The sequence below is a fragment of the Girardinichthys multiradiatus genome, chromosome 23 (genome assembly GCF_021462225.1).
Source record: "Girardinichthys multiradiatus isolate DD_20200921_A chromosome 23, DD_fGirMul_XY1, whole genome shotgun sequence".
Lineage (NCBI taxonomy): Eukaryota > Metazoa > Chordata > Actinopteri > Cyprinodontiformes > Goodeidae > Girardinichthys > Girardinichthys multiradiatus.
The window spans coordinates 19,343,217-19,368,768 of NC_061815.1; the positions used below are offsets into that span (position 1 = coordinate 19,343,217).

The window sequence follows — 25,552 nt, forward strand, 5'->3', positions numbered from 1 at the left end:
AGATAAACAGATACAAATGGTTTTCAACATTTATTGAAATGAAAATTTGAAAAGTTTAGCATGTGTTTGTATTCAACCCCCTGGGTCAGTACTTTGTAGGACTACCCTTTGTTACAATTCTAACGATAAAGTATTTGGGGGTATATCTCTACCAGCTTTGCACATCTAGAGACTGAATTGTTTGCCCTTTTGATAGGTATTATTTAGTCAACTCAGAGGTAAGGAACGACACAGAGTCAGTTATACTTGCGGCAAGGGTAGGTCACACTCTGCAGTGCAAAACTACGAAGTATTAACACTCCTCCCTCTTTATTTATACATGCTTGGTCACACACAGTTCACCAAACATTCAGGGTGGGTGTGTGTGTGTGTGTGTGTGTGTGTGTGGGGGCTAGTCCTATCTGACTAGCTCAAACCCAGTCAGATAGGAAGGAGAGTGCCTGTGTTTATCACTGTTTTTCTTGCAGTTGTTCTTTCTGAGGTTTCTCATTTGACATTAGGCCTAGATCTTTTCTGGTCTATTTGAACACATTCTTTGATTATTACTGTTCTATTGCAATTCTGGCTGTATGCTCAGGGTCGTTGTCCTGCTGGAAAGTAAACAGTTTTTTGTTGCATTTAACAGTATTTTTGTCTTTACAGAATTGCTTAGCTCTATACACCTTACCATCGACTCTGACCTTTGTCCTGGCAGAAACACTCCCACAGAATGATGCTGCCACCACAATGTTTTAGAAGAGGATGGTGCGTAAACAGTGATGTGCAAGTTTAGTTTCCTGCCATATACCATTTTGTATGTAAGCCACAAAGTTCCGTTTTGCTCTCATCTGTCAAGAGCAGATTCTACCATGTTTTAGCTGTATCCTCTATATCAGTAATTTTCAGCCCTGGTCCTCAAGGCCCACTGCCCTGTATGTCTAAGAGGTTTCCTTGCTTTACCATATCTGATTCAGGTGAAGCCTGTTAATCAGCCATTAATTGAAATCAAGTTTGCTGGAGTAGGGAAACATCTCAAACTTGTAGGGGAATGTGCTCCAATTGCTCCAAACTGTCTTCACACCAAAATCCTGGCACAGAGACCTTTTTAAGAGAAGTGTGGTGGTCTATAACATAGTCCTTGATTTTTCTTTGTCCTTCATTAAATAATCCAAACCACAAGGGGCTCTGCAGCATTGTGCCCTGGGTCAGAGGTAATTTTGAAACCATGGAATTAGTTTTTTTTCTATCTTCCTCCTTTAGTTATACTTTTTAATAGTCCTTTGCAATATACTCCCATCCTTCCGCTCAAAAACATAAGTTCCATTGCAAAACTACATAATGGAGAACTACATTGATTTATGCAGACTAATGTCAATCTCTAATCCCCTGACCTCAGTTCATGCTACATTCACTCTAATACAGAAACGGGATCCTGAAACTCTTTTGCTTTTGTATTTCACATTTCTGGTAACTGAAAGATTCTTGTTGAAAATTATTTTTTTTCCTTAATATGTGAATTAAATGATTCTCTACCAGTAGCATGTCTAATGTGTCACCTCCTGACTTGTAAATCTAAATTTTTGCCTGTGTTTTCTTTGGATTGGTGCACAAGTGAGGAAGAAATTTCCATTTGTCAATGAATGCATCACAGACAACAAACAGGAAGTTTCAAGCAACTTGTAAACACTGATTAAATGGTGACCATATAAACAACGGACCCAAATAATGAACTTTAAGGCAAGTCCACGTTTGCCATTATCCTACTTCAGTGGTGTAGTTTTATTATTTGAGCCAGTTTAATGCTAGACTTGCAAGACGCTGTTGCCTAAAAGAGGGAACAGTACTTTAACCCTGAATGAAGATCAAATAAAGGAAATGAAAGTTTAGGGGAAGAAAACAAAACTTTAAGAGTGGAAGTGAGCAGTAGCTCTGTCATATAGCGATATCGTGAAAAGAAGTTTCAAGGGTGATTACCTTAACTTTATCCAGTAATCAAAGCTGTGCAGTCTCTAAAGAGATAAACACCATGGAAGAGAGGGGCGGACTGGAGTGCCTCAATTTAGCTTTTAAACTGCCTCCAAAAAAACAAGGGACAACTGAAACTCATATCTTATCCAGACTGTGACTAAACCCATTCAGTGGTAAAAAGGTGAGGGTAAACCTCAGCCACGTCAGAGTTCCATCACTTATCCAACACATAGATATGTACGCTCACACTCACTTCTAATCTGAGTTCAGGATGATCAGGTAAATGGATAAACATGTATGCTTCTCAGCTGTTTACTCTATTAAGAGAAAACCAACATATGTACAGTCAGGACATGCAAATCACAGAAAGTTCTCTCTAAAACTCGTGAGAAATATTTTTGTACCAACTTAAAACATTTTGTCTAAGGTACTGTGTAAGGTGGATTTTTTTGCCTGCCTGGGTGCATGTTTGCTTTGCAGAGCAGTTGTTCTCTTTACGGTGTCCTTCCGTCCCCTTGTTATTTCGTGCATTGTCTGCATTTGTTCCTTTAGTCTGTAGAAGTTCCCTTATCCTGCAATTCTCCAACTGCGTTGAGTTAGCTTTCTCCGTTGTTTGCATGGTCATGCTTTAAATCTTCCTTTTTCTTCCATTTTTGTGCCTAAAGAGAAAAATCAGTTGACATCAAATTATCACAAAAGTACTCCAGAATCTCCAACATTTTGGAGATTTAATGCATGTAAGCCTTGTAATATTGTTTCATCTCACCATGCTGTAACCCCGTTTTACTAAATAAGGAATAGAAAGTTTTGAAAAAAAATAGGATTTGTTATAATTCAGCACATAGGTGAGTTAAAATTTATGGCTGGGAATTAATGTTTTCGCTGTTTTGTTGACTTCACTATAAAGTAAGTTGATGTCTTGAGGCAGATTAAATTTTTAATGGGTAGGCAGCAACTGTTTAACTCTTATTGTATTTAGGCTGCAAGGTGTTAAAACACCAGGAGATTCTGGTTTGTAGATGTGTGCCAAACACGCCAAACCAGCTTTTCCCTCTGACAAAGAAGTGTGCTGTATGTTTGGTGCTTGAAAGAGATCTTGCTGCATCTAACACACTAAAACTGAAGCCAGAGAAGTTACACATCTGGACTAACGAATACAAATGCTGATATGATCTGAGAGGCGTCTGATCTTCCACTCATTCTCAGAAAAGTCATCTCGCTTCTCAGATCCTGTGTGTCAGCAGTGCCATAAGACTGCCTGTCTGCTCAGATTGGCTTTATTTCCAGTGTCAGCCAGAATATGTCTGTCTCCCACACATCCTCTGCATTTTACACATAATCTATGAGGCACAGCTGATGGCCGTCTGCATATCCTTGTAGGATGGGAGTTTAGTTTGTGACAGAAAAATAAACAAGGCCTTTCATCATGGGAAGCAGTGCTCAGTCAGGGAAACTGACCGACCTCATATTTTATATTTTTTTTCCTCACCCTTCTCTTCAAGTGCACGCTGCATTGCTCAGAACATACTCTCATTTTATAATAAGTTGTGAAATGGTAAATGAAATCAGCTGACAGAAGAAAAAGTTGGAAAAATCCACCAATGAATTGCTAAGTTTGTTTAAAAAGGCCTTGTCTAAGTGATTCCCCATTTTAAACCTCACACACTCTGAAATAAATGCACACACATACACTTCTCCTCTTAGACGTTTAGTTTCAAAAGCAGCATTGTTGAAAGGTCAGCAGAGGCTTCAATATGGAAGTCTACCCTTGCATTGCTCACCTTTTCCCCAAAAGCACTGAACAGACAGATCCTGTTACAGAGAAACCAGAGGAATGTGATGGGTGTGTGCCTCTATATGGAGCTGTTAAATGGACAGTGACTGCATCAATTCTCATCATTTTAAGACTGCATGCTGATCAAAGATAAACAACAAGGACAACAGGTCTAACAATGACTCCTTTATACAAAGCACATCTTCTCAAACAGGCCCACCCATGCTCAACAAACACAAACTGCCTATTATCCCTTTCAATTAAAGTGACTGAAAGGCTGGAAGACCTGTGAGACCTGAAACTCAACTTCCAAGTATAGAAACTGTGAGTAAATCATATTGATACCATCAGCTTGGAAAGGTGACACAAGATCACATCAGGAAGGTCACAAATGCAGTAGACCGACCGACCTGCAGTAGTTATTAAATTGGAGAGAGACAGAGTTTGAGTAAATCGTAATCACAATTTTTACCAAACTATAGGAAATAACAAAATTGACTACACACTGCCAAGCAGTCATTTTATCACATTACAGCCACAACGTTTAATTGAATTTTATGTGGAAGATGGCCAAAACGTAGTGGATAATTCTGAAGTGGATAACCATAAATAAAATTCAGCAGCATTAATTGCCTTTAGAAGTCACCTAATTCGTAAATAGGGTCCACCGGTGTGTAATTTAATCTTAATATTTTTTGTGAGGGCCTCAGAGGCTTGTTAGATAATATTAGTGAATAAAAAACATCATCAAACAGGTGAGGGATAAAATTGTGAAAAGGTTTAAGGCAGGGTCAGGTTGTAAAACACTATCCAGAGCTTTAAACATCACGCAAAGCACAGGGGTCCCACAACGCTCAGGTCTGGCAGCTCTTTGCCACATACACCACCTCACCACCTCATCTGATCATATGCGGTCTCATACCACTGCTATGCTAAGGATACCCAGCTCTGTCGGTCATTCCCACCTGACAACCACACTGTTTCAGTTCGAATCTCGGACTGTCCCTCTGACATATCAACACGGATGAAAACCCATCATCTCCACTTACACCTCTCTAAAACTGAACTACTTGTCCTCCCAGTCAATCTGACTGTACAACAAAATATCTGCCTATCTCCCCGTCTCTTGCTCCATCGGAGGTAGCCAGAATGTTAGGTGTCATGAACGATGACCTGTTGACTTCTAATGCCTCTTTCCCATCGACGGTTCTGGCTCTGTATTACTCTACTCTACTTATCCTCGCGCTACTCCATACAGAACCTGTTGCATCTCCACTTCCAGCCTCCAGTGCCATGTGCTGTGCCACAATTAACCGCTGCTGTGTGACATTGTCACTTTAAAGTAATCTGATTATTTTTGAGTGCTTGTGAGCGGACTTTAAAGTGCAAAACCTTTTCTATTCTTCCAGCCTTCATGCATGGTTTATGATTTGTAAATAGTGAAATTATATTTTGGTTTGACCATTGTGGTCCTTAATATTATTGTAGTCACTCTTGAGTTTTTTTTCAAACTTTTTTCTGCACTACCTCTGTGAAAAATATCTAATTTCTTCTCGTCCGTTGGTCAATTAGTGAACAGCAGTATGTTCACGTCACATTTTGGCCCACTAATGACCCAATGGTACCTGCTCCTGAGAAGGGAACAAGAAAGCCAGTACTAGACAGGAAAAACCAGTAACAGAAAAGGGCTGAATGGAGTGGATCCGACCCAAGCAGAACCCGTGGATAGGAGGCATAAGATCACGTTGCCTCCGTTGCCTGATGGCGCTGCTTCGCATTGTTGAACATAAGAAAGATTAGGCCGTACCAAACCAAACATGCCACCCAGCTCTTGGTGCACTCTTTTGGTCATCCTGCCATGACTACACAACACCCTCCTAACTGGTCTCCCAGTATGTGCTGAGAAACTTCTGCAGATGGTCCATAATGCAGCTACACGTCTGGTCTTTCAATCAGCCTAAAAGAGCAAACATTACCCCTACAAAGTGTTTAATGGAATGGCTTTGATCTACTTGAATGCTCTCACAAAGACTTGTGTCACAACCTGGCTACTTTGGTCAACGAGGAATTGTTGGTAGTCTTTTACAAGTCGTGTAGGGGACACAACAAATGCGTAGAAAAAAGTGCTCTGGGCAGATAAGATCAAAAAGAAACTTGTTGGCCTACATGCAAGATGTTATATATGTCAGAGGAAATGTGGTGCAGCTTTGGCAGAGTGAAGGCCGAGCAGCTGAAGGAGGCGGACTAATTAACACAGATATAGCTAAAATATCTAACAGACAAATGTACAAAGATCACTAGAAGGAAGTAAAACACAAAATAATGAACAAATAAGCAAAACACATAATGAAAGAATAGGGAATGAACTGAAGGCAAAGAAATGATCAAATACACACAAAAGAAAATCAAAATCCAAACACCTCAAGAAATTCTTAGCTGTAATGGCAGCAAAGGGAGGTTCCACAAGCTTTGGCCTTTGGAGCTGAATGCAAATGCACCTCGCACTTTCCAGTTTTGCTTTTTTTTAAAGTCAAAACTATGTATTTTTTTCTTTCACTTTATGATTGTGCACTCATTGTGGTGATTAATACCCTACTAAATTGATTACATGAGCTGTTGAGCAATCATAGAAAATCCAGTAGAATACAAGTTTTAGGTTGTTATGAAGGCAAAACTTAAAAACTTTCAATGGGTAGGAGTAATTGTGCGACGCATTGTATCTAAATCCAACTGGAGATTCATGTCATATTGCACGTCAGGAGGTGACCTACTAACTGATGTTTTCTCCTTTAGTAAGTAACTAAACCACAAGGAGGGCAAAGCAAGATGCCCTTGCACCAACTCTATCTTTCTCTCTTTCATATTTGACTCATTGATCTATTTGACTCTTCTTTTCTTTTTTTTCTGTCCACTATCAGTAGGCTAAAAATGAAAATGTTGACCTTTGCTGAACAGAGCACTCTCTTCCACATATTTAAGGTATCTCCTGTGGCTTTTAGAAAAATGCACATAGGACTACGTTGGCTTTCATGGGGACACATTCTCCCACTCGAGCTGTAGATATATGTAGCTCCTCCAGAGTTACCAAGAGCATTCTAGCAGTTTCTATAGTTAATGTTTAGCTTGCTCAGTCTGTCAATTTAGGTGGACAGCCAAATCTTGGTAGGATAGCAGATGTGCCATACTGTTTATATTTTCATATGATGGATTGAACAGAGCTCTGTGAGGTGTTCAAAGCTATAGATATTGTTTACTAACCTAACCCTAAATGAAACTTCCCCACAACTTTCTCTTTGACCTGTCTGCTGTGTTCCTTGGACTTTATTTTGCGGTTTGTTTACTAATGTTCTCAAACAAATCTCTGAGGCCTTCACAGAACAGCTGGGATTATTATCAAGAGACAATGCACATTCTATATACTTATTATGTGATTTCTGAATGTAGTTGACTTTATTTAATGTTGTTAGATGAAAGGAGGCTGATATTCAAAAGAACAAACTTTTTAACATTTTACTCCCACTCACGTCGCAATTATGTGTTATTTTGTGTTTACATGGTTTGGGGTTGTAACGTGACCAAATCTGGAAAAGCCTAAGGAGCATGGATACTTTGGCAAGGCAATGAAAAGTCTGTTATAACTTTGTCTACGCTTATTCTCTTTTTTGAAATCACTGGTATAGATGATGAGAAATGCTTCCTGAACAGGTGTGTTTTATTCGTTTAGGTTACCTGAAGCACTGGGACATCCAGCTCAGCTCGGCCCAACCCTAAACGGTAATCTGAAAAACACAAGGTGAAGACAGCTTTTTGCACCAGCTGCCAAATCAGCACTTACCTACTAGTCATTATGAATCTCCCACCTATGATTCTTTGACCTCCATTCACTTAAAAAACAAATGCAAGGAATTTACTATTAGTCATCAGAAGGATTTTCTGATTAAAAAAAAGGGGGTTATAAAAGTAAGGGACTGTTTTCGATATAGGAAAGTAGCAGGCACATATTTCTGTGTAGGTGTCCAAATATTTTAATTAATTCCACACTCAATAATGTCAAGGCTAGAAATATTGAATATAAACAATCAAAACTAAAATAAATTATATTTGAGAGCTGTTGTCATCAGTTTATTTAAGAAATCAGAACATTATCAAATATTTTCAGTGTTGCATCAGATTAGTTTAGGTGCAAAGTCACTGAAAGCTGTTGTAGCACAGCTTTGCATCATGTTCACTCTCTGTCCTGTTGTCGTGCAATGACTACCAGGCTTTGCAGACAGTGTCACTGATTTGGTTTCAGTGCTGTGCCTGTTGCAGATATCAGTCATTTTTGACATACATTTACAGGCCCAAGGTAAACACGCAGACTGGAAACAATTCAGATCATTTACAGCTCATATTGCTCATACTGCATTCTGTTATGCTGTCAACCTGCAAAAATATTCCAACCTTTCAAATCAAAAATGCTGTGGTTTCTCACAGTAGATGCATGTAAATGTTATGTTTAACCATAGACCTCCTCTACACTCAGCAGTGCTATAGAGTGAGATTGCATGGTTCCTTTTCAATCTGGAAAAGCCTAAAATGATATGGAATTAGACTGGCTCTTTATTTTCCAAGTATATTTTTCAAGTCTGGATAGTTATAACTTACTTTTTCAGGATTAATTCCCTATTTACTTGTAAAAAGAGTATGTTATAAAAAACAACTTTTATATAGATTTTTATTTAGAAGCTCAACTTCATTTTGGAGCTATGTTGTCAGGAGCTTTATGCCCCTTGTAGGGTCACCCAAGGCAAACAGGACCCTTTATGACGATAACCATAGATGAAAACAGTGTTCCCTCGCCTGGACGCGGGTCACCAGAGCCCAACTCTGGAGCCAGGCCTGGAGGTGGGGCACGCTGGCAAGCCCCTGGTGGAATTGGCATTCACCCATGGAGCCAAAGGCGGAGACATTGGCGGTCTCATCCTCGGCTGCAGAAGCTGGCTCTTGGGACGTGGAATGTCTCCTCTCTGGTGGGGAAGGAGCCTGTGTTGGTGTGCAAGGTAGAGAGGTTCCGGCTAGAAATAGTTGGGCTCACCTCGATGCACGGCTCCGGGTCTGGAACCAATCTCCTTGAGAGCGGATGGACACTCTTCCAAGGGCAAGAGTGTCCAACAGTGTCCACCTCACCAAGGGCAACTCCACACTGGAGTTAGGCAGCTGCCCCCGCGACCCAACCCCAGCTAAGCGGAAGACAATGGACCGACCGACCGACCGACCTTCATTTTTGGTTTGGCACAATGGAACTTGAGTTTTGTCCAACTTAATGATCATTTTGGTTTCTAAGGTACCAACAGATAAACACAGATATAAAAAATCAAAAAGGCCAATTTCACTGTGTTCTGGGGCTCTAGATCGTTTTACTTCTGGAATTTAAACTGGACCAAAGGTTTTTCAGCAAGTTTTCAATATGGAAACCGAGAAAAATATCCTTACTTCAACCCCCAGGGTTTTACCTATTTCAAAACCAAACTAAGAGAATATTTTGCACAGAAATGTCTATAATGGCATAAAAACTAAGGAAATTGAGTAATGTAATGTAAAATTGTTATAAGCCCTGAGATCAAGTCTTTGTAAAGCCCAACATATGGACAACAGACTCTTATTCTGACCTTTGTTTCTGTTAGCGTTCAAACCCTGAATGTGGTGTGTGAGCAGCGATCAAACGTTTCTCCGTCATCTTCAAAAAAGCCATTAAACTCAACTTACAACTGAATGCTGATGAAAGCCTTTACTGTATGTTGAAGTGGAACATTCCAGCAGTGCAAAGTGATACCTTTGTTATAGGAGCTTTGAAGTTACCTGAGCACTGCTGCCTTTTAAAGGTGTACTCAGGTTGCTCAGGTTCATGCAGCTGCCTCTTAAGCTCTACTGGACCGTCAGTGAATAGAGAGCACAAAGCCTTGTAACAGTGTCAGATCTGTGAGTCACACCTTCTTCTGTAAATCATACCGTGTTCGATTCAGTACCTGACAACATGTAGCAGCAGCTGGCCCCAGGCTACAATTGGCACACTTCCCTTGCTGCCCCTTCTCCAACCACCATACCTCAGCTCAATCTTGCGCTTTCCTGACACAACCTGCAGCCTTAACTCAAACATTGTCAGAGAGAATTGTTTTGCTTTGTGAATAATGATGAGTGATCTATGCAGACTTAAGTTTGAGTGAAAAGATAAATAAATGTCCAAAGTTTATTTTACAGAAATCTCAATTACATGTTCCAACATGTGGTTCGGAAATTATTTTTTAGATAAACTGTCTTAATCTTTTTAATCATTATGCTATTTAATCCACGATAACACTGCTTTTCACAATTTTTATAAAGTACTGCCACATGTCAGTAAACTGTAAAATTTCAATAAGAATTTAAATACCTAATGTCATAAAATATGAAAAACTTTTATTTGCTACAAGTTCACAGTTCCCTTTACTGTTTGGCTCATCCATATGGTCAGATTTTGTCAGTTTCTTACATACTTCTATGGTTGTTTTCTTTATTTATACCTCAGAATAATATTGCTTTTTGGACTGAGGGGGTTTGATGAAGGGAGGGCTCTTTCACCCTAGCTGTTCGAAGTCATGAGGAGAGGTGGATAAATTATTCTACTATGAAAGGGAATATCACTTCAAAAAGCTGACATACTTTTAGCTATTTCCTTTCAGAATAAACAAATGCAATGTGTTTTTCTAAGAGTTCCAACATGCAGTGAAGCTAATAATCTGGTTTGCAAAAGGTAGAAGCGTACAAGCCTACTGTTTTATGTGGTAGAGGAAGATCAGCAATGATACCAAACATTAAAAAAACATTGAAATAATCAATGTAATGCCAGTTGTGACATGCTAAATCAGTCCACCTCATCAGCAGATCTGCCTGAATAACTGATAGTGAGTCTAACAGGATAATTTCTGTTTATTATCAGAAAGCAGAAGAACATACCACCTTTGGTGATGTTGCACAAATTACTATTTGTCAAAAAACTCAAATGTTTACTCCAGTTTTGGAGAACTTTGAGCAGTCTGACAAGTCACAGCTGACCAGGTAGACCAAGCATTGGTTGGTTTAACCTCACAACATGCTGTACTAATGTAAAGGTTTTAGTTAGAATTGTTTAAAATAGTTACAAGATAAAACAGGGGCTCCATTTGATTTTCTTAGACTTTCACCATTCTGAGTAAATAATTTTTCAACAAATTCATTTCAATATGACAAGTAAGGGAACTATTACTGATAATAACCTCACCGACCTTAACAAAACATCTCTAACATTTAGTATGAACAAGGAAAATGTAGAGGTTTAACTAAATTTAAGGGGGCGCTGGAATATGACTCATTTGCAGCCACAGTTTTTCTATGTTCTCTGACTAAAGAATTTTGTGTAAGCATTTTGATACATATCTTAGCTAGGTAAATAAAATACTACAGATTCACAAAGTCTTGGTTGGTTGATTGACTGGTTTGTTAGTTGACTGGATATTACTCTCTTTTTGAGAAGTCCAGTCTCCCTTCTGCAACTGATTGTTATTTTTACTGGAATGGCCTCATTTCCTGAAAAACAAGCTTTCCAGCAACTTAATAAATAAAAAAAACTAAGTGATCAAAAAGACCAAATCTGCCTTTAGGGCAGACTGCCTAAAAGCAGTGGCTAAATGGCCAGCAGAACTGGATGTTTCTTTTCCTTTAGGCCATTTGAATAGCAATACACTTTTCTGTCTGACCCAGCTCTAATAGTCATAGAAAAAAAATTAATAACAAAGCTCAGATACTTTCTTCTTATTTATGGCTCAGTCTTTGAAGTGGACCATGAAAATAAACTTTTGCATCTATGCTATGAAACACTAATGGGAGTGCAACGTTACTTCTGATACTGCTTAATGGTGTCCATTACACTTTCTTCCACTGGCCGGTCTTTAAAACACACCCATAACTGCATTTAAATGCACAAGTGATAGACCATTACTAAAACATTTATATCTAGGTTTAAAAGGCCAGGTGCCCTGATGTCTCCCATTGAAACAGCAGTGCTGTTAAATGAGACCTTGCATGAGACCTTGCATGTCATCTGATGAAGTGGGAGCATATGTCAGAGAACAGTAAACTTGTTGTGAAATTTTACACACATTCCATAGAAACAAAGCAGGTGCTAAAAACAATACATGTTTTAAAACTAGGACCAGCTCATAAACGTATAGGAGGGACATAGCCTTTTTATGGAAACCAGGAGCAACTAGGAAGTATGTTTGGTGAAAATAGATGAAATTGAAATAACCGCTGAAATAAAGGCTTCCCATCAGGTGTGACCAAACCCAAGAGAATTCTGTGAAAGTGTGAATCGCTCCCCACTGTGGCATTCTGAGCATGTCTTTGTACTGTGAAGCCAGACAGTGTTTCTTTTTTTCCATTTATTCATTTGAAAGGTCAAGACTCGCGCATTGAAGTCGAGAAACATTTCTGAAATGAACCCAGTGGAGAAAAATCTGAAGCATCTAACTCGGCCTCCACCCCCCACCTCTTAGTTTCCCCTTTATCCTCACAACAAACTTCCTCATAAACTTCAAACACTGTTATTTCAGCTTCTCCGTGGCTAACCGGGAAGGCCTGAAGATGATGAGGCCACATCCTCTTAAACCACACGCCATCAACTCAAATAGTCTATAAACACTAACCGTGTTACATTTATCTGTTTTTACAGGTTTAAATTATCCAGCAGTACCTGCGTGGTGGCCTGCCACATTCCCATGGCATCACGGGATGGTTGATCTCACAGGGCCACCCTCGCACCACTAATGTCTCTCCGTTTTGTCATCTTGGCCACTTTCAGCCTTCTGCTCTTCCTCTCAGTGCAGTTTTGGGGCATTGCATGACCTTGCCTGGGAGGAATGCGGTCACACAGTCAGAGCTCCCACTCAAACTCAAACATAGCAAAAGAAAGCTGAAAATATTGAGAAAAAAGTGCTGTGGGGGCAGAAATGTGTCAGTGGGGAACTTTTGACATTACAATACAAAATAATTAAAGGAGACAACCGCAACAACTGTGGGCATCAACACTGCAAAGGAAGTCAAGACGGTGATGTGACCACAGTGCTTCAAATAAAGAAGGGAAGTGGTTAATGTGTTTTCCATTTCCAGATGTCATTTTTCTGAGTAACATACAGTACAGACCAAAGGTTTGGACACACCTTCTCATTCAAAGAGTTGTCTTTATTTTCATGACTATGAATATTGTAGCTTCACACTGAAGGCATCAAAACTATGAATTAACACGTGGAATTATATACTGAACAAAAAAGTGTGAAACAACTGAAAATATGTCTTATATTCTAGGTTCTTCAAAGTAGCCACCTTTTGCTTTGATTACTGCTCCGCACACTCTTGGCATTCTGTTGATGAGCTTCAAGAGGTAGTCACCTGAAATGGTCTTCACTTCACAGGTGTGCCCTGTCAGGTTTAATAAGTGGAATTTCAATCCTTATAAATGGGGTTGGGACCATCAGTTGTGTTGTGCAGGAGGTGGATACAGTACACAGCTGATAGTCCTACTGAATAGACTGTTAGAATTTGTATTATGGCAAGAAAAAAGCAGCTAAGTAAAGAAAAACGAGTGGCCATCATTACTTTAAGAAATGAAGGTCAGTCAGTCCGAACAATTGGGAAAACTTTGAAAGTGTCCCCAAGTGCAGTCGAAAAAACCATCAAGTGCTACAAAGAAACTGGCTCACATGAGGACCGCCCCAGGAAAGGAAGACCAATAGTCACCTCTGCTGCAGACGATAAGTTCATCCGAGTCACCAGCCTCAGAAATCGCAGGTTAACAGCAGCTCAGATTAGAGAACAGGTCAATGTCACACAGAGTTCTAGCAGCAGACACATCTGTAGAACAACTGTTAAGAGGAGACTGTGTGAATCAGGCCTTCATAGTAAAATAGCTGCTAGGAAACCACTACTGAGGACAGGCAACAAGCAGAACAGACTTGTTTGGGCTAAAGAACACAAGGAATGGACATTAGACCAGTGGAAATCTGTGCTTTGGTCTGATGAATCCAAGTTTGAGATCTTTGATTCCAACCACCGTGTCTTTGTGCGGCGCAGAAGAGGTGAACGGATGGACTCTAGATGCCTGGTTCCCACCGTGAAGCATGGAGGAGGAGGTGTGATGGAGTGGGGGTGCTTTGCTGGTGACACTGTTGGGGATTTATTCAAAATTGAAGGCATATTGAACCAGCATGGCTACCACAGCATCTTGCAGCGGCATGCTATTCCATCCGGATTGCCTTTAGTTGGACCATCATTTATTTTTCAACAGGATAATGACCCCAAACACACCTCCAGGCTGTGTAAGGGCTATTTGACCAATAAGGAGAGTGATGGGGTGCTGCGCCAGATGACCTGACCTCCACAGTCACCAGACCTGAACCCAATCGAGATGGTTTGGAGTGAGCTGGACCGCAGAGTGAAGGCAAAAGGGCCAACAAGTGCTAAGCATCTCTGGGAACAGAAGACTGTTGTAAAACCATTTCAGGTGACTACCTCTTGAAGCTCATCAACAGAACGCCAAGAATGTGCGGAGCAGTAATCAAAGCAAAAGGTGGCTACTTTGAAGAACCTAGAATATAAGACATATTTTCAGTTGTTTCACACTTTTTTGTTCAGTATATAATTCCACGTGTTAATTCATAGTTTTGATGCCTTCAGTGTGAAGCTACAATATTCATAGTCATGAAAATAAAGACAACTCTTTGAATGAGAAGGTGTGTCCAAACTTTTAGTCTGTACTGTAGGTCATAAGATGGCATAGTGAAGCAGCTTTGAAGGTTTTTTGCAGTCTGAAATCATACATTGTGCAGGATGAATGGTATAATACTAAAGCTTAATACTATTAGTAAATGATGTACAGCAAAACCAAGAAAGCTGCAGATATAAACTGGTGTTTGAGCTCTTCCCATCCAGTAACTGGTGTGTCATGAGTTGAGAGGAAGCTGACCTCATTCAGTTTATCACCTCATCTGACTGAGAGGTAAGTATGAGCGAGTCTGAAAGTTTACAGTAAACATTGGTCAGGATGTACAGGTCCTTCTCAAAATATTAGCATATTGTGATAAAGTTCATTATTTTCCATAATGTCATGATGAAAATTTAACATTCACATATTTTAGATTCATTGCACACTAACTGAAATATTTCAGGTCTTTTATTGTCTTAATACGGATGATTTTGGCATACAGCTCATGAAAACCCAAAATTCCTATCTCACAAAATTAGCATATCATTAAAAGGGTCTCTAAACGAGCTATGAACCTAATCATCTGAATCAACGAGTTAACTCTAAACACCTGCAAAAGATTCCTGAGGCCTTTAAAACTCCCAGCCTGGTTCATCACTCAAAACCCCAATCATGGGTAAGACTGCCGACCTGACTGCTGTCCTAAAGGCCACTATTGACACCCTCAAGCAAGAGGGTAAGACACAGAAAGAAATTTCTGAACGAATAGGCTGTTCCCAGAGTGCTGTATCAAGGCACCTCAGTGGGAAGTCTGTGGGAAGGAAAAAGTGTGGCAGAAAACGCTGCACAACGAGAAGAGGTGACCGGACCCTGAGGAAGATTGTGGAGAAGGGCCGATTCCAGACCTTGGGGGACCTGCGGAAGCAGTGGACTGAGTCTGGAGTAGAAACATCCAGAGCCACCGTGCACAGGCGTGTGCAGGAAATGGGCTACAGGTGCCGCATTCCCCAGGTCAAGCCACTTTTGAACCAGAAACAGCGGCAGAAGCGCCTGACCTGGGCTACAGAGAAGCAGCACTGGACTGTTGCTCAGTGGTCCAAAGTACTTTTTTCGGATGAAAGCAAATTCTGCATGTCATTCAGAAATCAAAGTGCCAGAGTCTGGAGGAAGACTGGGGAGAAGGAAATGCCAAAATGCCAGAAGTCCAGTGTCAAGTACCCACAGTCAGTGATGGTCTGGGGTGCCGTGTCTGCTGCTGGTGTTGGTCCACTGTGTTTTATCAAGGGCAGGGTCAATGCAGCTAGCTATCAGGAGATTTTGGAGCACTTCATGCTTCCATTTGCTGAAAAGCTTTATGGAGATGAAGATTTCATTTTTCAGCATGACCTGGCACCTGCTCACAGTGCCAAAACCACTGGTAAATGGTTTACTGACCATGGTATCACTGTGCTCAATTGGCCTGCCAACTCTCCTGACCTGAACCCCATAGAGAATCTGTGGGATATTGTGAAGAGAACGTTGAGAGACTCAAGACCCAACACTCTGGATGAGCTAAAGGCCGCTATCGAAGCATCCTTGGCCTCCATAAGACCTCAGCAGTGCCACAGGCTGATTGCCTCCATGCCACGCCGCATTGAAGCAGTCATTTATGCCAAAGGATTCCCGACCAAGTATTGAGTGCATAACTGTACATGATTATTTGAAGGATGACGTTTTTTGTATTAAAAACACTTTTCTTTTATTGGTCGGATGAAATATGCTAATTTTGTGAGATAGGAATGTTGGGTTTTCATGAGTTGTATGCCAAAATCATCCGTATTAAGACAATAAAAGACCTGAAATATTTCAGTTAGTGTGCAATGAATCTAAAATATATGAATGTTAAATTTTCATCATGACATTATGGAAAATAATGAACTTTATCACAATATGCTAATATTTTGAGAAGGACCTGTAGTTTCATGACCAGGAGGAATCTTGAAACGGAAACACAGCACAGGCAGAACAAACCTGCCAGGTTATAAACCAATATCACAAAAATGAACAACTCAAAGGCTTTACAGACATAAATGTGAACTTTAGATGTTTTGGATTTTTGTCACAAAGCACTGAAAAAGGTCCCATTCAGAACTGCAAAGGTTTTTCATCATACCACTAGAGATAGTATTGTTTTCTTCAACTGCCAGCCAGAATATGTTTTCACAGTGCTGCCCCTCCCCCACTTGTTGCTACACACTGCCTGACCGCTGGCTGAAAGAAGGCTACTGCAATTGCATCTCTCTTTCAAGAATGTTTCTAAGTATTTTTGAAAATACAGTTTAAACCAGAAATTTGTATCCAGTACCTTTTTTCAGCTCTGCTCAGAAATGTTCTATGTGATTCAGGGTATTGTGATAGCCACTCCAAAACTTTGACTTTGTTGTCCCTGGGATATCTTGTCACTAATGGGGGCAATATTTGGGTCATTGTCCACTTGGTTTGTGCCCAAGCTTTAACGTCCTGGCTAATGTCTAAAGATGTTGCTTCACCATCATGTTCATTTCTCACGATGTCATTAATTTTGGGAACTGCACCAGTCTACCCTCGCAACATGATTCTGCCACCCCCATGCTTTACAACTGAGATATTGTTCTCAGGCGTCTAAAGCTTCCCCTTCCCCTTTTCTTTTGTAGCAGTGTGAGATCATTCTTATAAAGGTGGCGCTGTTTTAAAACTACAGTTGGTAAACTATGAGCAGCATCTTTGTTCAGTTGACTTCCTGTTGACTAACCATGCAGATAGCCTGACTAATTTACCAGCTAACATCAGCTTACATAGTTGCATTGCTCTATACAGAGAAAGGTATGACATCCTGCCAAATAAGCACTTAGTAAAAGTGTAAACCAATACATTTTCTATGAATTGTGACCACTCCTTCCAAATTGTCTTGTAGTTTATAAGATATTTGAAATAGCAAAAGATAAATTTTTTTAAAGATAGTCTTCAATCTTCACTTACTGTTCTCGGTAGTCTCGTTGCATTAACCTGTTAGATTTTTACACTGCATCACTCTTGGTTATATAATGTAAATATCAGAGTAAACTATTCTATTATCACCACAGAAACTGCAGCGGACCTCTGTTTGCACCTGGAAAGAATGTGTGGAAGATAAAATCTGCACAGATTTACAGATAATAAATCTTTATTGAAACTTTTACAGGAACTGGCCTCTTACCTCAGTAAAAACAAAGTTCATAAAGGGGCCCATAATTCATTTCTCAGCCTCATTGGCATTTAAGCTAGAAGAGAGAGGGATGCCATATTTGTCAAAATATGATTGTTGTACTTGGTACTTAGAGGAAAATATAATTTCTAAATAGCCATTTAAACAAATATTTAATTTAGACAAAAACAATATCTACTTACAATTTCTCCAAGGTTTGGCAAAAACATATATAATAGCAGTTATTTTAATGCAGTCACCATAAAGGATGTAAAACTTAACAAACTTAACTGCAAATGCTGACATACCTCTTCATAGTTAGAAAAATACTTTTTATTTACCCAGCTACACTATCTCATTATATTGTATTGGCACTTTTATATAATATACCTTTAAAGAACAGCTGTAGTCTTGCCACTCTTCCATTATGCTTGGGAAATTGCTTCATGACCTAATCCCCCTTTTAACTTCTCCCAACTTTGTTGTCTGCTGTGTTCCTTGGTCTTCATGAAGCTTTTTGTTTCCTTATGCTCTCCAACAAACCTCTGAGATATCCACATACCAGCTATATTTATACTGAGAAGAAGTACACACAGATGGTTATACATTAGGTGGCTTCTACAGGCAACTAGTTGCAGTAGATTCTTTTTAGGGGTACCAGAGTAATGAGTACAAATACATGACACACATTTTAGCTTTTAATTTTTTTATATTGATAAACATCATCCATTTTCTATTCACGTGACCTATGTGTGTTCCTTTGCATATAAAGCAAGATGATATCTTGTTAACACTAATTCTGAGTAATGTTCAGACATCCGTTTCTGTTCCTCCACATCCTCGTTTTCCTCTGCTTCCCTTTTTTGCTTATTTTGAGCTCACTGAGAAGATTATATATTTAGCATGTTCACCAAATGCTAGGCTACAAACACCCATTTTAACAGAAAGTTTCTCAAAATAACTCGACTGACAGACAAGTGGAAGAATACCGTGCGTGACGGAGAGGCCGGCTGGAAAAATAAGGAAAACAATGAACAATCTTAGTGTTTATGCAAGACCGGGCTTTTCTTGGGCTTGTAGAGTCAGCGGTGGATCGTCAGTGAGGTTGTGGCCGTCAGTCTGTCTGTGTGTTGGTGTCCCAGTCTGGGTTTCCGTTTACAACAGAGTAATCAGCCAGGAGGAAGAGTCTGCTTAAGTGCAGACAGCGTATCTCCCTTTGCCTGAGGATCCACCCACCATCAAATTCAAAAGCCCCCAAATCACATACACATACGTGCGTTTTTTGCTGTCATTTACAGCACAGAGGCAACAATGTGGAGGGTTTAGATTGCAAAAGTGCAAAAAATACCAGGAAGAAAATAATAAAACGTTTAGGCAAAAGAAAGGGGTAATATTGAGACAACATTGTTGAACTGTTTTCTGTGGCATAAATAGGCACAATGATCTCGACAGAAGGGTTATTTTTAACACACTGGAGGTCAAGATAAGAGAATGGAAAACTCTGTAAGAAAAGAAAAAATGTAGGAATGTGTAGGGCGAGAACTGGAAAAGGGTGACGCAAATGTCAGCAAAGTAAAAACACAAAATAACTCTGAAGGTATCCTTATGATAGCAGCTATGTCATTACTGTTTTTAATAAATAAGCAAATCCATGTTCGTTTATATAATCAATGATACCATTTAGGTAACTAAGTGTCATGTAAATAAAGGATGCAAAAAGATATGTCTAGCCCTTCTAAAATACAACATTTATTGTCTTCGAAAGTATTAGCCAACATTTTCAAGACAACATTTGGCTCCTTTGACAAGAGCTGAGTGAATGTGTTTTTGAAGATGGCTGTTCACCAAATATGTTCACAACCCCAGAGCTCATTTACATAAGTGTGAAATCCAAAATATAAAAGATGAATGCTTTTATAGAAAACAAAGAGCCTAAATAGAAATGTACAAATGGTACATAAGCTGCATGCCATTTAAATAGGAAGTTCCAACTCTGATCTAGGAATGATGTCACATCAAACATAAATTTGTCTAACACCTAAATGGGATTGCTACTGTTGTGCTCACTGACCACACTAACCGCTAACAGCAACCCAAGCAGATATCAATGTGTTATGCTGCACTTTATGCAATTAAGCTATAGCAAACAGAGATTGAAAAGCTCTATGAGTGGGATTTAATATCAGCAGGCTATTCCTGCAGCTATCACCATGTTTTATATACACACTATAGCCAAATTTGACTTTGAGGACAGGGCTGATTAGGAACCAGAAATTTTTCAACTCAGGTGAGGGGATCAAAGCACTTGTCTTCTTTGGCTTAAGATGATGTAGCTGTGGAACTGAGATATTCTAACCTATGTAAGAAATTCAATCTGTTGGATTTTTATAGTAATTGGGTCTCAGATACACTTGAATGTCATACGAAACTTTTTGGTACCTTACTAGTTGTACGTCTGAAAACCAATGACCATTGTTTGTTGTTGGGCTCTTTGACCAGACTAACTGTATTATTAGCTGAAAATGTATTTCTCTGTATTTTTTTTATTGAAACCCACTAGCAATAGAGTTTGCTGATGACATTCTGTAAGTGAGATGAAAATATTCGGAAGAACACAAGGCAGACATTTTGTATGGGGGAAATTTACTGCCAAAAATCAAGAGCACATATTTTCAATTTGAGAGCAGGATTTCATTCTGCTTGTACTCAAACCTACTAGTAATGCTTGCGCTCAAAACTAGTAATGCTTGCACTCAAAACTTCTGCCTTCTTTCAAATATACTCTGTTTTCTCTAAAATCTTTGTTTCTGGGCTCTGATCTAATGCTACTTGCATAGATAATTTCTCCTCCTGCTTGCTTCATCCTCCATGCACGCAAACTTGCTCTCTGCTCGGATCAAAACTGCGCTCTCAAGTTTCTTCCCTGCTCGCTATTGTTTTTGCTCTCTCTCAGATTAAAGTCGTATCATCTCCTAGCAACCATATCAGCCAATAGAATGACAATGTGCAACTGCTAGATCACAGGCTTAGTTGGGGTGTGCTTGTTTCCTTCTACTGACTGTGCCTGTGTTGATTGATGACTGAGAACATTTTGCATTTGGCTCAGCAATTGCTCCAGAATTTGACACCTCAGCAGAGTCTGTAACAATGGTAGAAAGTATAACATTATAGTTACTTTATTGTGAAGCACTTAAATTATGGAAAATGAAGAAAAACCTATTATTTATCAAATGTATGATTCAGATATCATAAATAGCCATCCCAATAAGTAAAAAGAAAGTGTTTAATTTAACAAGGACCAAACCCTTAAAATGTAAGGTTAGCTTTGTCAACATTTTACAAAAAATATTATTACAACAGTGATATTGTAAATTATTAACTTTTTCTTTGATATACTAGATGAATTAGCAAATTTACAATGCAATTCTTTAAAAATACATATTTCAATGAAAAGATGTGTTTGATTGTCATATTTTATTTTAATGTTTATGTTGATAGTAACAGACTTACATATTAAACTACTGAATGTTTAAAATCACTTACTTCAGGATAGTTTGAATTATCCATTGTCATTGTACATTGCCTAGTTGAGCTATCCATTGAAGTAGATTGACCTATTTCATGAAAATGCGGCATGCACCAGATGCCTAGAAACACTTCCAGATTTTGCTCCGTATGACCTGTGTCAGGGAAGAAGCAACACATGTACACTCAGCAGAAGGAAACAAGCGCACCCCAACCAAGCCTGTGAACTAGCAGTTGCACATTGTCATTCTATTGGCTGATATGGTTGCTAGGAGATGATACGACTTTAATCTGAGAGAGAGCAAAAAGAATTTGCGAGCAGGGAAGAAACTTGAGAGCGCAGTTTTGATCCGAGCAGAGAGCAAGTTTGCGTGCATGGAGGTTGAAGCAAGAAGGAGGAGAAATTATCTATGCAAGAAGCATTAGATGAGAGCGCAGAAACAAAGAGAACAGTGTATATTTGAAAGAAAGCAGACATTTTGAGTGCAAGCATTACTAAGTTTGAGTGCAAGCAGAATGAAATCCTTCTCTCAAATTGAGAATATGTTCTCTTGATTTTTGGCAGTAAATTTCGCCCATAATTTTGAATTATGAAGAGTGAACCTGTGAGATAACTCTAACCTTTCTAAGCTGGAATTCCAACTTCAGGATGCTTTCTAATTGATTTTTGGGACTTGCAACTCAGAAATACTGATTTCCATGTACAATTAAAATCCAGCTCAATCCTGATCTGAAAAACGTTTTCAAGGGTTTTCACAAAATTTTAAGAACAGTTTTTGAAGATGGGAAGTTTAACTTAAAGCTAAAAATTCAATGAAAGAAAGTTAAAAAAACATTTCATGTTGTTAACCCCCCTGACCAAATGCATCATTTTGATTACATGACTGTATATTTGTCAAGAAAATGTGAGTGCGTCTGTCTTGTTTTCCACCTTCAATTTTCAGAATCTGACAGTTTTCTAATTTTACTATATGTTTTCACTGTGCACTAACAAATTTAAGGGCAAAACCAAAAAGTCATGTAAAATCCCATCTGACCTGCTGGGATGGTAATAAGGGGCTCAATAAAATGTATCCTATATATTTGCAGTAAGCTAAAACATTTTTAAAACAACATTTCCCACATCACATCAACAAGAAAATAAAAACTGTTGGAAATATGATATTGGAGCTCCGGAGGGCGATGGACAGCAACAGTGGCAGACACGTGCACAAACTTTCTTTCACTAACATCTGCAGTCAATTACTCCCACACAGCTCGCTCTAGCATCCAATAATGACTGTAAAGCACTACAGTCAGCTTTTATGATGTTGTTTTCCTTGCCTGGCATGGCTTGTAGTTACTATAGAGATGGACAGAGCAGAGTGGCACTAAACACTAGAGAATAATGTTGTGCTCATGTATTACAGTAGGGGAAGAAACTTTGACCGTTGTAAACTTTGAGTTTCCCGTTATATATCTCTATTTAAGGAGTTGCAGTGAAGTTTCTTTATCACACCAGACTCTCACACTCACTGTTCCTATCTGTTACAGGAAAATTGTTGTGGACTGTAGCCAATACTTACTTAGTAACAGTCTCCCTCTCGTTAATCTCAGTTCCAGTTTAAATAGGTTCATGGTGATCTAACGCTCTCAAACAAAGACTACTGATGTGGCAGGATCACATCCTGGCAAGCTTTTATTCTTACTGATGTGGGGTCTTTGTTGGTAGACAAAGGGGTGATGTTATACCCCACTATAAGCTGGAAAACACAATTTTTATGCACACAGAAGCAGAAGGATGTTAAGGTCAGTTGGACTGCGGTTTTGTGGTTTACCCAACTCATTCCTTTCCCAGGCATTTGCTGCACTGACGCATAGCTGCTCCACAGTTTCTGTTGTGATTATGAATCTGAGAATATTATTTAATATTTAATATTAATATTTTAATATTTTATCAAATAATATTTTGGTCTGTTAAGGGTTATCCTGTGAATACCAGCCCAGTAAGGCGATGGTATTAGGACAAAATAGAAAGGTGTGAGACGAGCTCTGACATTATTGAACAGCAAAACTCTGCACACGCATGGAATGAATTCACACAATTTCTTAAAATACAAGAATTTATTAACAAAAATAAGTCAACTCACAGTCAAACATATTTCAATCAACAAACTCTTTACTATGCTAAAACAATCCAACTAAACTACCAAGCAGAATTAAAGAATAAAGAAGACTAATGGGCTATGTACAATATAAACAAGTTGATTAAAGATGACTGAAAATCATGACCAAAAGAGTGATGCAACATTACCATGCAATGTTTATGTTTGAGAACCAAGGATTATCTTGAAGAATCTGGAAGTGAAGTGAAGTTAGTCTTGGAACCAACTTAGGCAATAATCAGCAAACATTTAGAGAATGCAAGATCAGATAAAATATAATTTTAATAAAATAATGTTTTAAGAATAATCTGCTGAATAAAACCAACCTTCTGGATGACTAATTCTCAACGGGGTCTCATTAGCTGCCTTTACTTATTAAAATAATATTCAAAGAAATATTAATGAGATGGTAAAATATTTAAGGTAGCATTTGGAAAAGAGCCAAATCTTTCTGGAGAAATGGGGCTTAATGGTGTTTACTTAGTTATCAGATTTAGTAAAATAATGTTTAGGGAACTATTATTTACTAGCTTGAAATCTAACAACCTTTCTGGGTAAATATTCTTTAGCAACAAGCATGTGTCCTAAGCCGTTAGCAGTTAAAGCTAACAAAGAAGCTGATAGCTTAGCACCAGAATCAAACACACACCTTTAAAATACCGTTAATAAAAGGGTTAAAATGCATGAGCGCGGATGGCGCATTATGATCAATCTTCTGTGTTTAAAATCACCCTTTAAATAAAGTTTGTCTTAACTTTTTTTAAAAACACAAAGCTGAGCACATGCGCTGCAGATGGCCTGCTAGCACCAAGATAGCAGAGTTTCACACAAACAAAACCACACCTCATAAAATGAAAAACGTTCAGATCATAAATCTTTCTCTATTACTCTTCCCAAACCTAACCTCTGACCCATGCTGAGGAAAAGTTGTCCGGGCGACAATGAAGTTTGAAGAAAGCTCTGTGAACAAAGGGTTAGCTTCCAGTTAACCTCCAAAGCAGTGGCTGGGCGGCCTGTTCTGTCCGCTGACCACACTGCACGTTACCACGGTGATGCTGTCCTCCTTCCGATTGGGAACACAATTTGTTTCTGCAGGCCTCAGAGAGAAAGTCAAGCCAGGCTTGTACCTTAATTCCCGTTCATGAATGAATCTACCGGATACACAGACAGTGATTCATTTGTACTTATCTTAGTGCAAATGATCAATGATCGTATGACACTCTTGGATCCAGTTGAAGAGTTTATGTCTTTTTTGCCAGCAAAGAGACATTAGCATAAAGATATCAGTCTGGCATCTATATTTATTGCAAGGAAACTCACATGGTGACCAACACACCTGCATTCTCGAACAATCACTCCACTGTCTTAGAGAAGAAGACCAAAGCCAGCTACGTAGGTAGGAATCTGATGTTAATGTGTGTGAGAGAAGGTTTAAATTCCTGGGATCTGAAAACAAAAATAGCATCTGTTTACCTACAACTGAAACCTGAAAGGCCAATCTTGATGATGTCAATCAGAGGTGCGGATCTGACTTTAACCTTATTGAAAACAAAGCGTCCAAAAATATGCGACAAGATAAAATTTTATTTGGCAAATAAATAATTTACTAAACTGCTTTTGCTGGCTTTGTTTTGATGTTGTCAGGGAACAGTTTTTCAGAAGAAGATTTGGAGATAGATAAAATGCTAAAAATAGTAAACAGATTAAGCAATACTGTTGTAGATTACTGAGTCAAAGGATGGCAGTGAACCATAAAGCCTTGCTGAAAGCTGATAAAGTAAAACTTGCAAAGCATTGAATTATTATGTATTAAAATGCTGAGCAATTATATTAGATTTCTCATATAAAAATACAAATATGCGGACTTACACTACCCTGCATACACCATATTATGTTCTGAGCGGATATTTCTGGTGAAGCGCAGTATCATCTGCATAATGGCTTACTTCTTTGGTTGGCTAATACCACATATAATGCTTTGCCCCAGTGTTCTAAGTGGCATTGCATCACAGAGCAGTTCCACAGAAAATGACCCAATCCTTAATCCAACCCTGGACGTTTCAGTGAAATCCACTGTCAAAAATGATTCATCATCATAACGCTAGTCCACTGACCACAGTGACAGACACAACCCACTAACTGTTGACAATGTTCAGCCGCAGCTAATCAGCAGCATATTGCTGAAGAGGAAACTGTTGCTTCTT

At 39.1% G+C, this 25,552-nt stretch overlaps 1 long non-coding RNA gene across 1 annotated transcript; it reads right to left on the reverse strand.

Annotated features, from left to right (window-relative positions):
• Positions 1-267: 267 nt before the first annotated feature.
• LOC124860873 lies at positions 268-17,603 on the reverse strand. Its single transcript, XR_007036475.1, has 3 exons — positions 17,475-17,603; positions 12,471-12,627; positions 268-2,606 (listed from the first exon to the last, which is right to left on the reverse strand). It is a non-coding gene; the product is annotated as an uncharacterized LOC124860873 (long non-coding RNA).
• Positions 17,604-25,552: the final 7,949 nt, after the last annotated feature.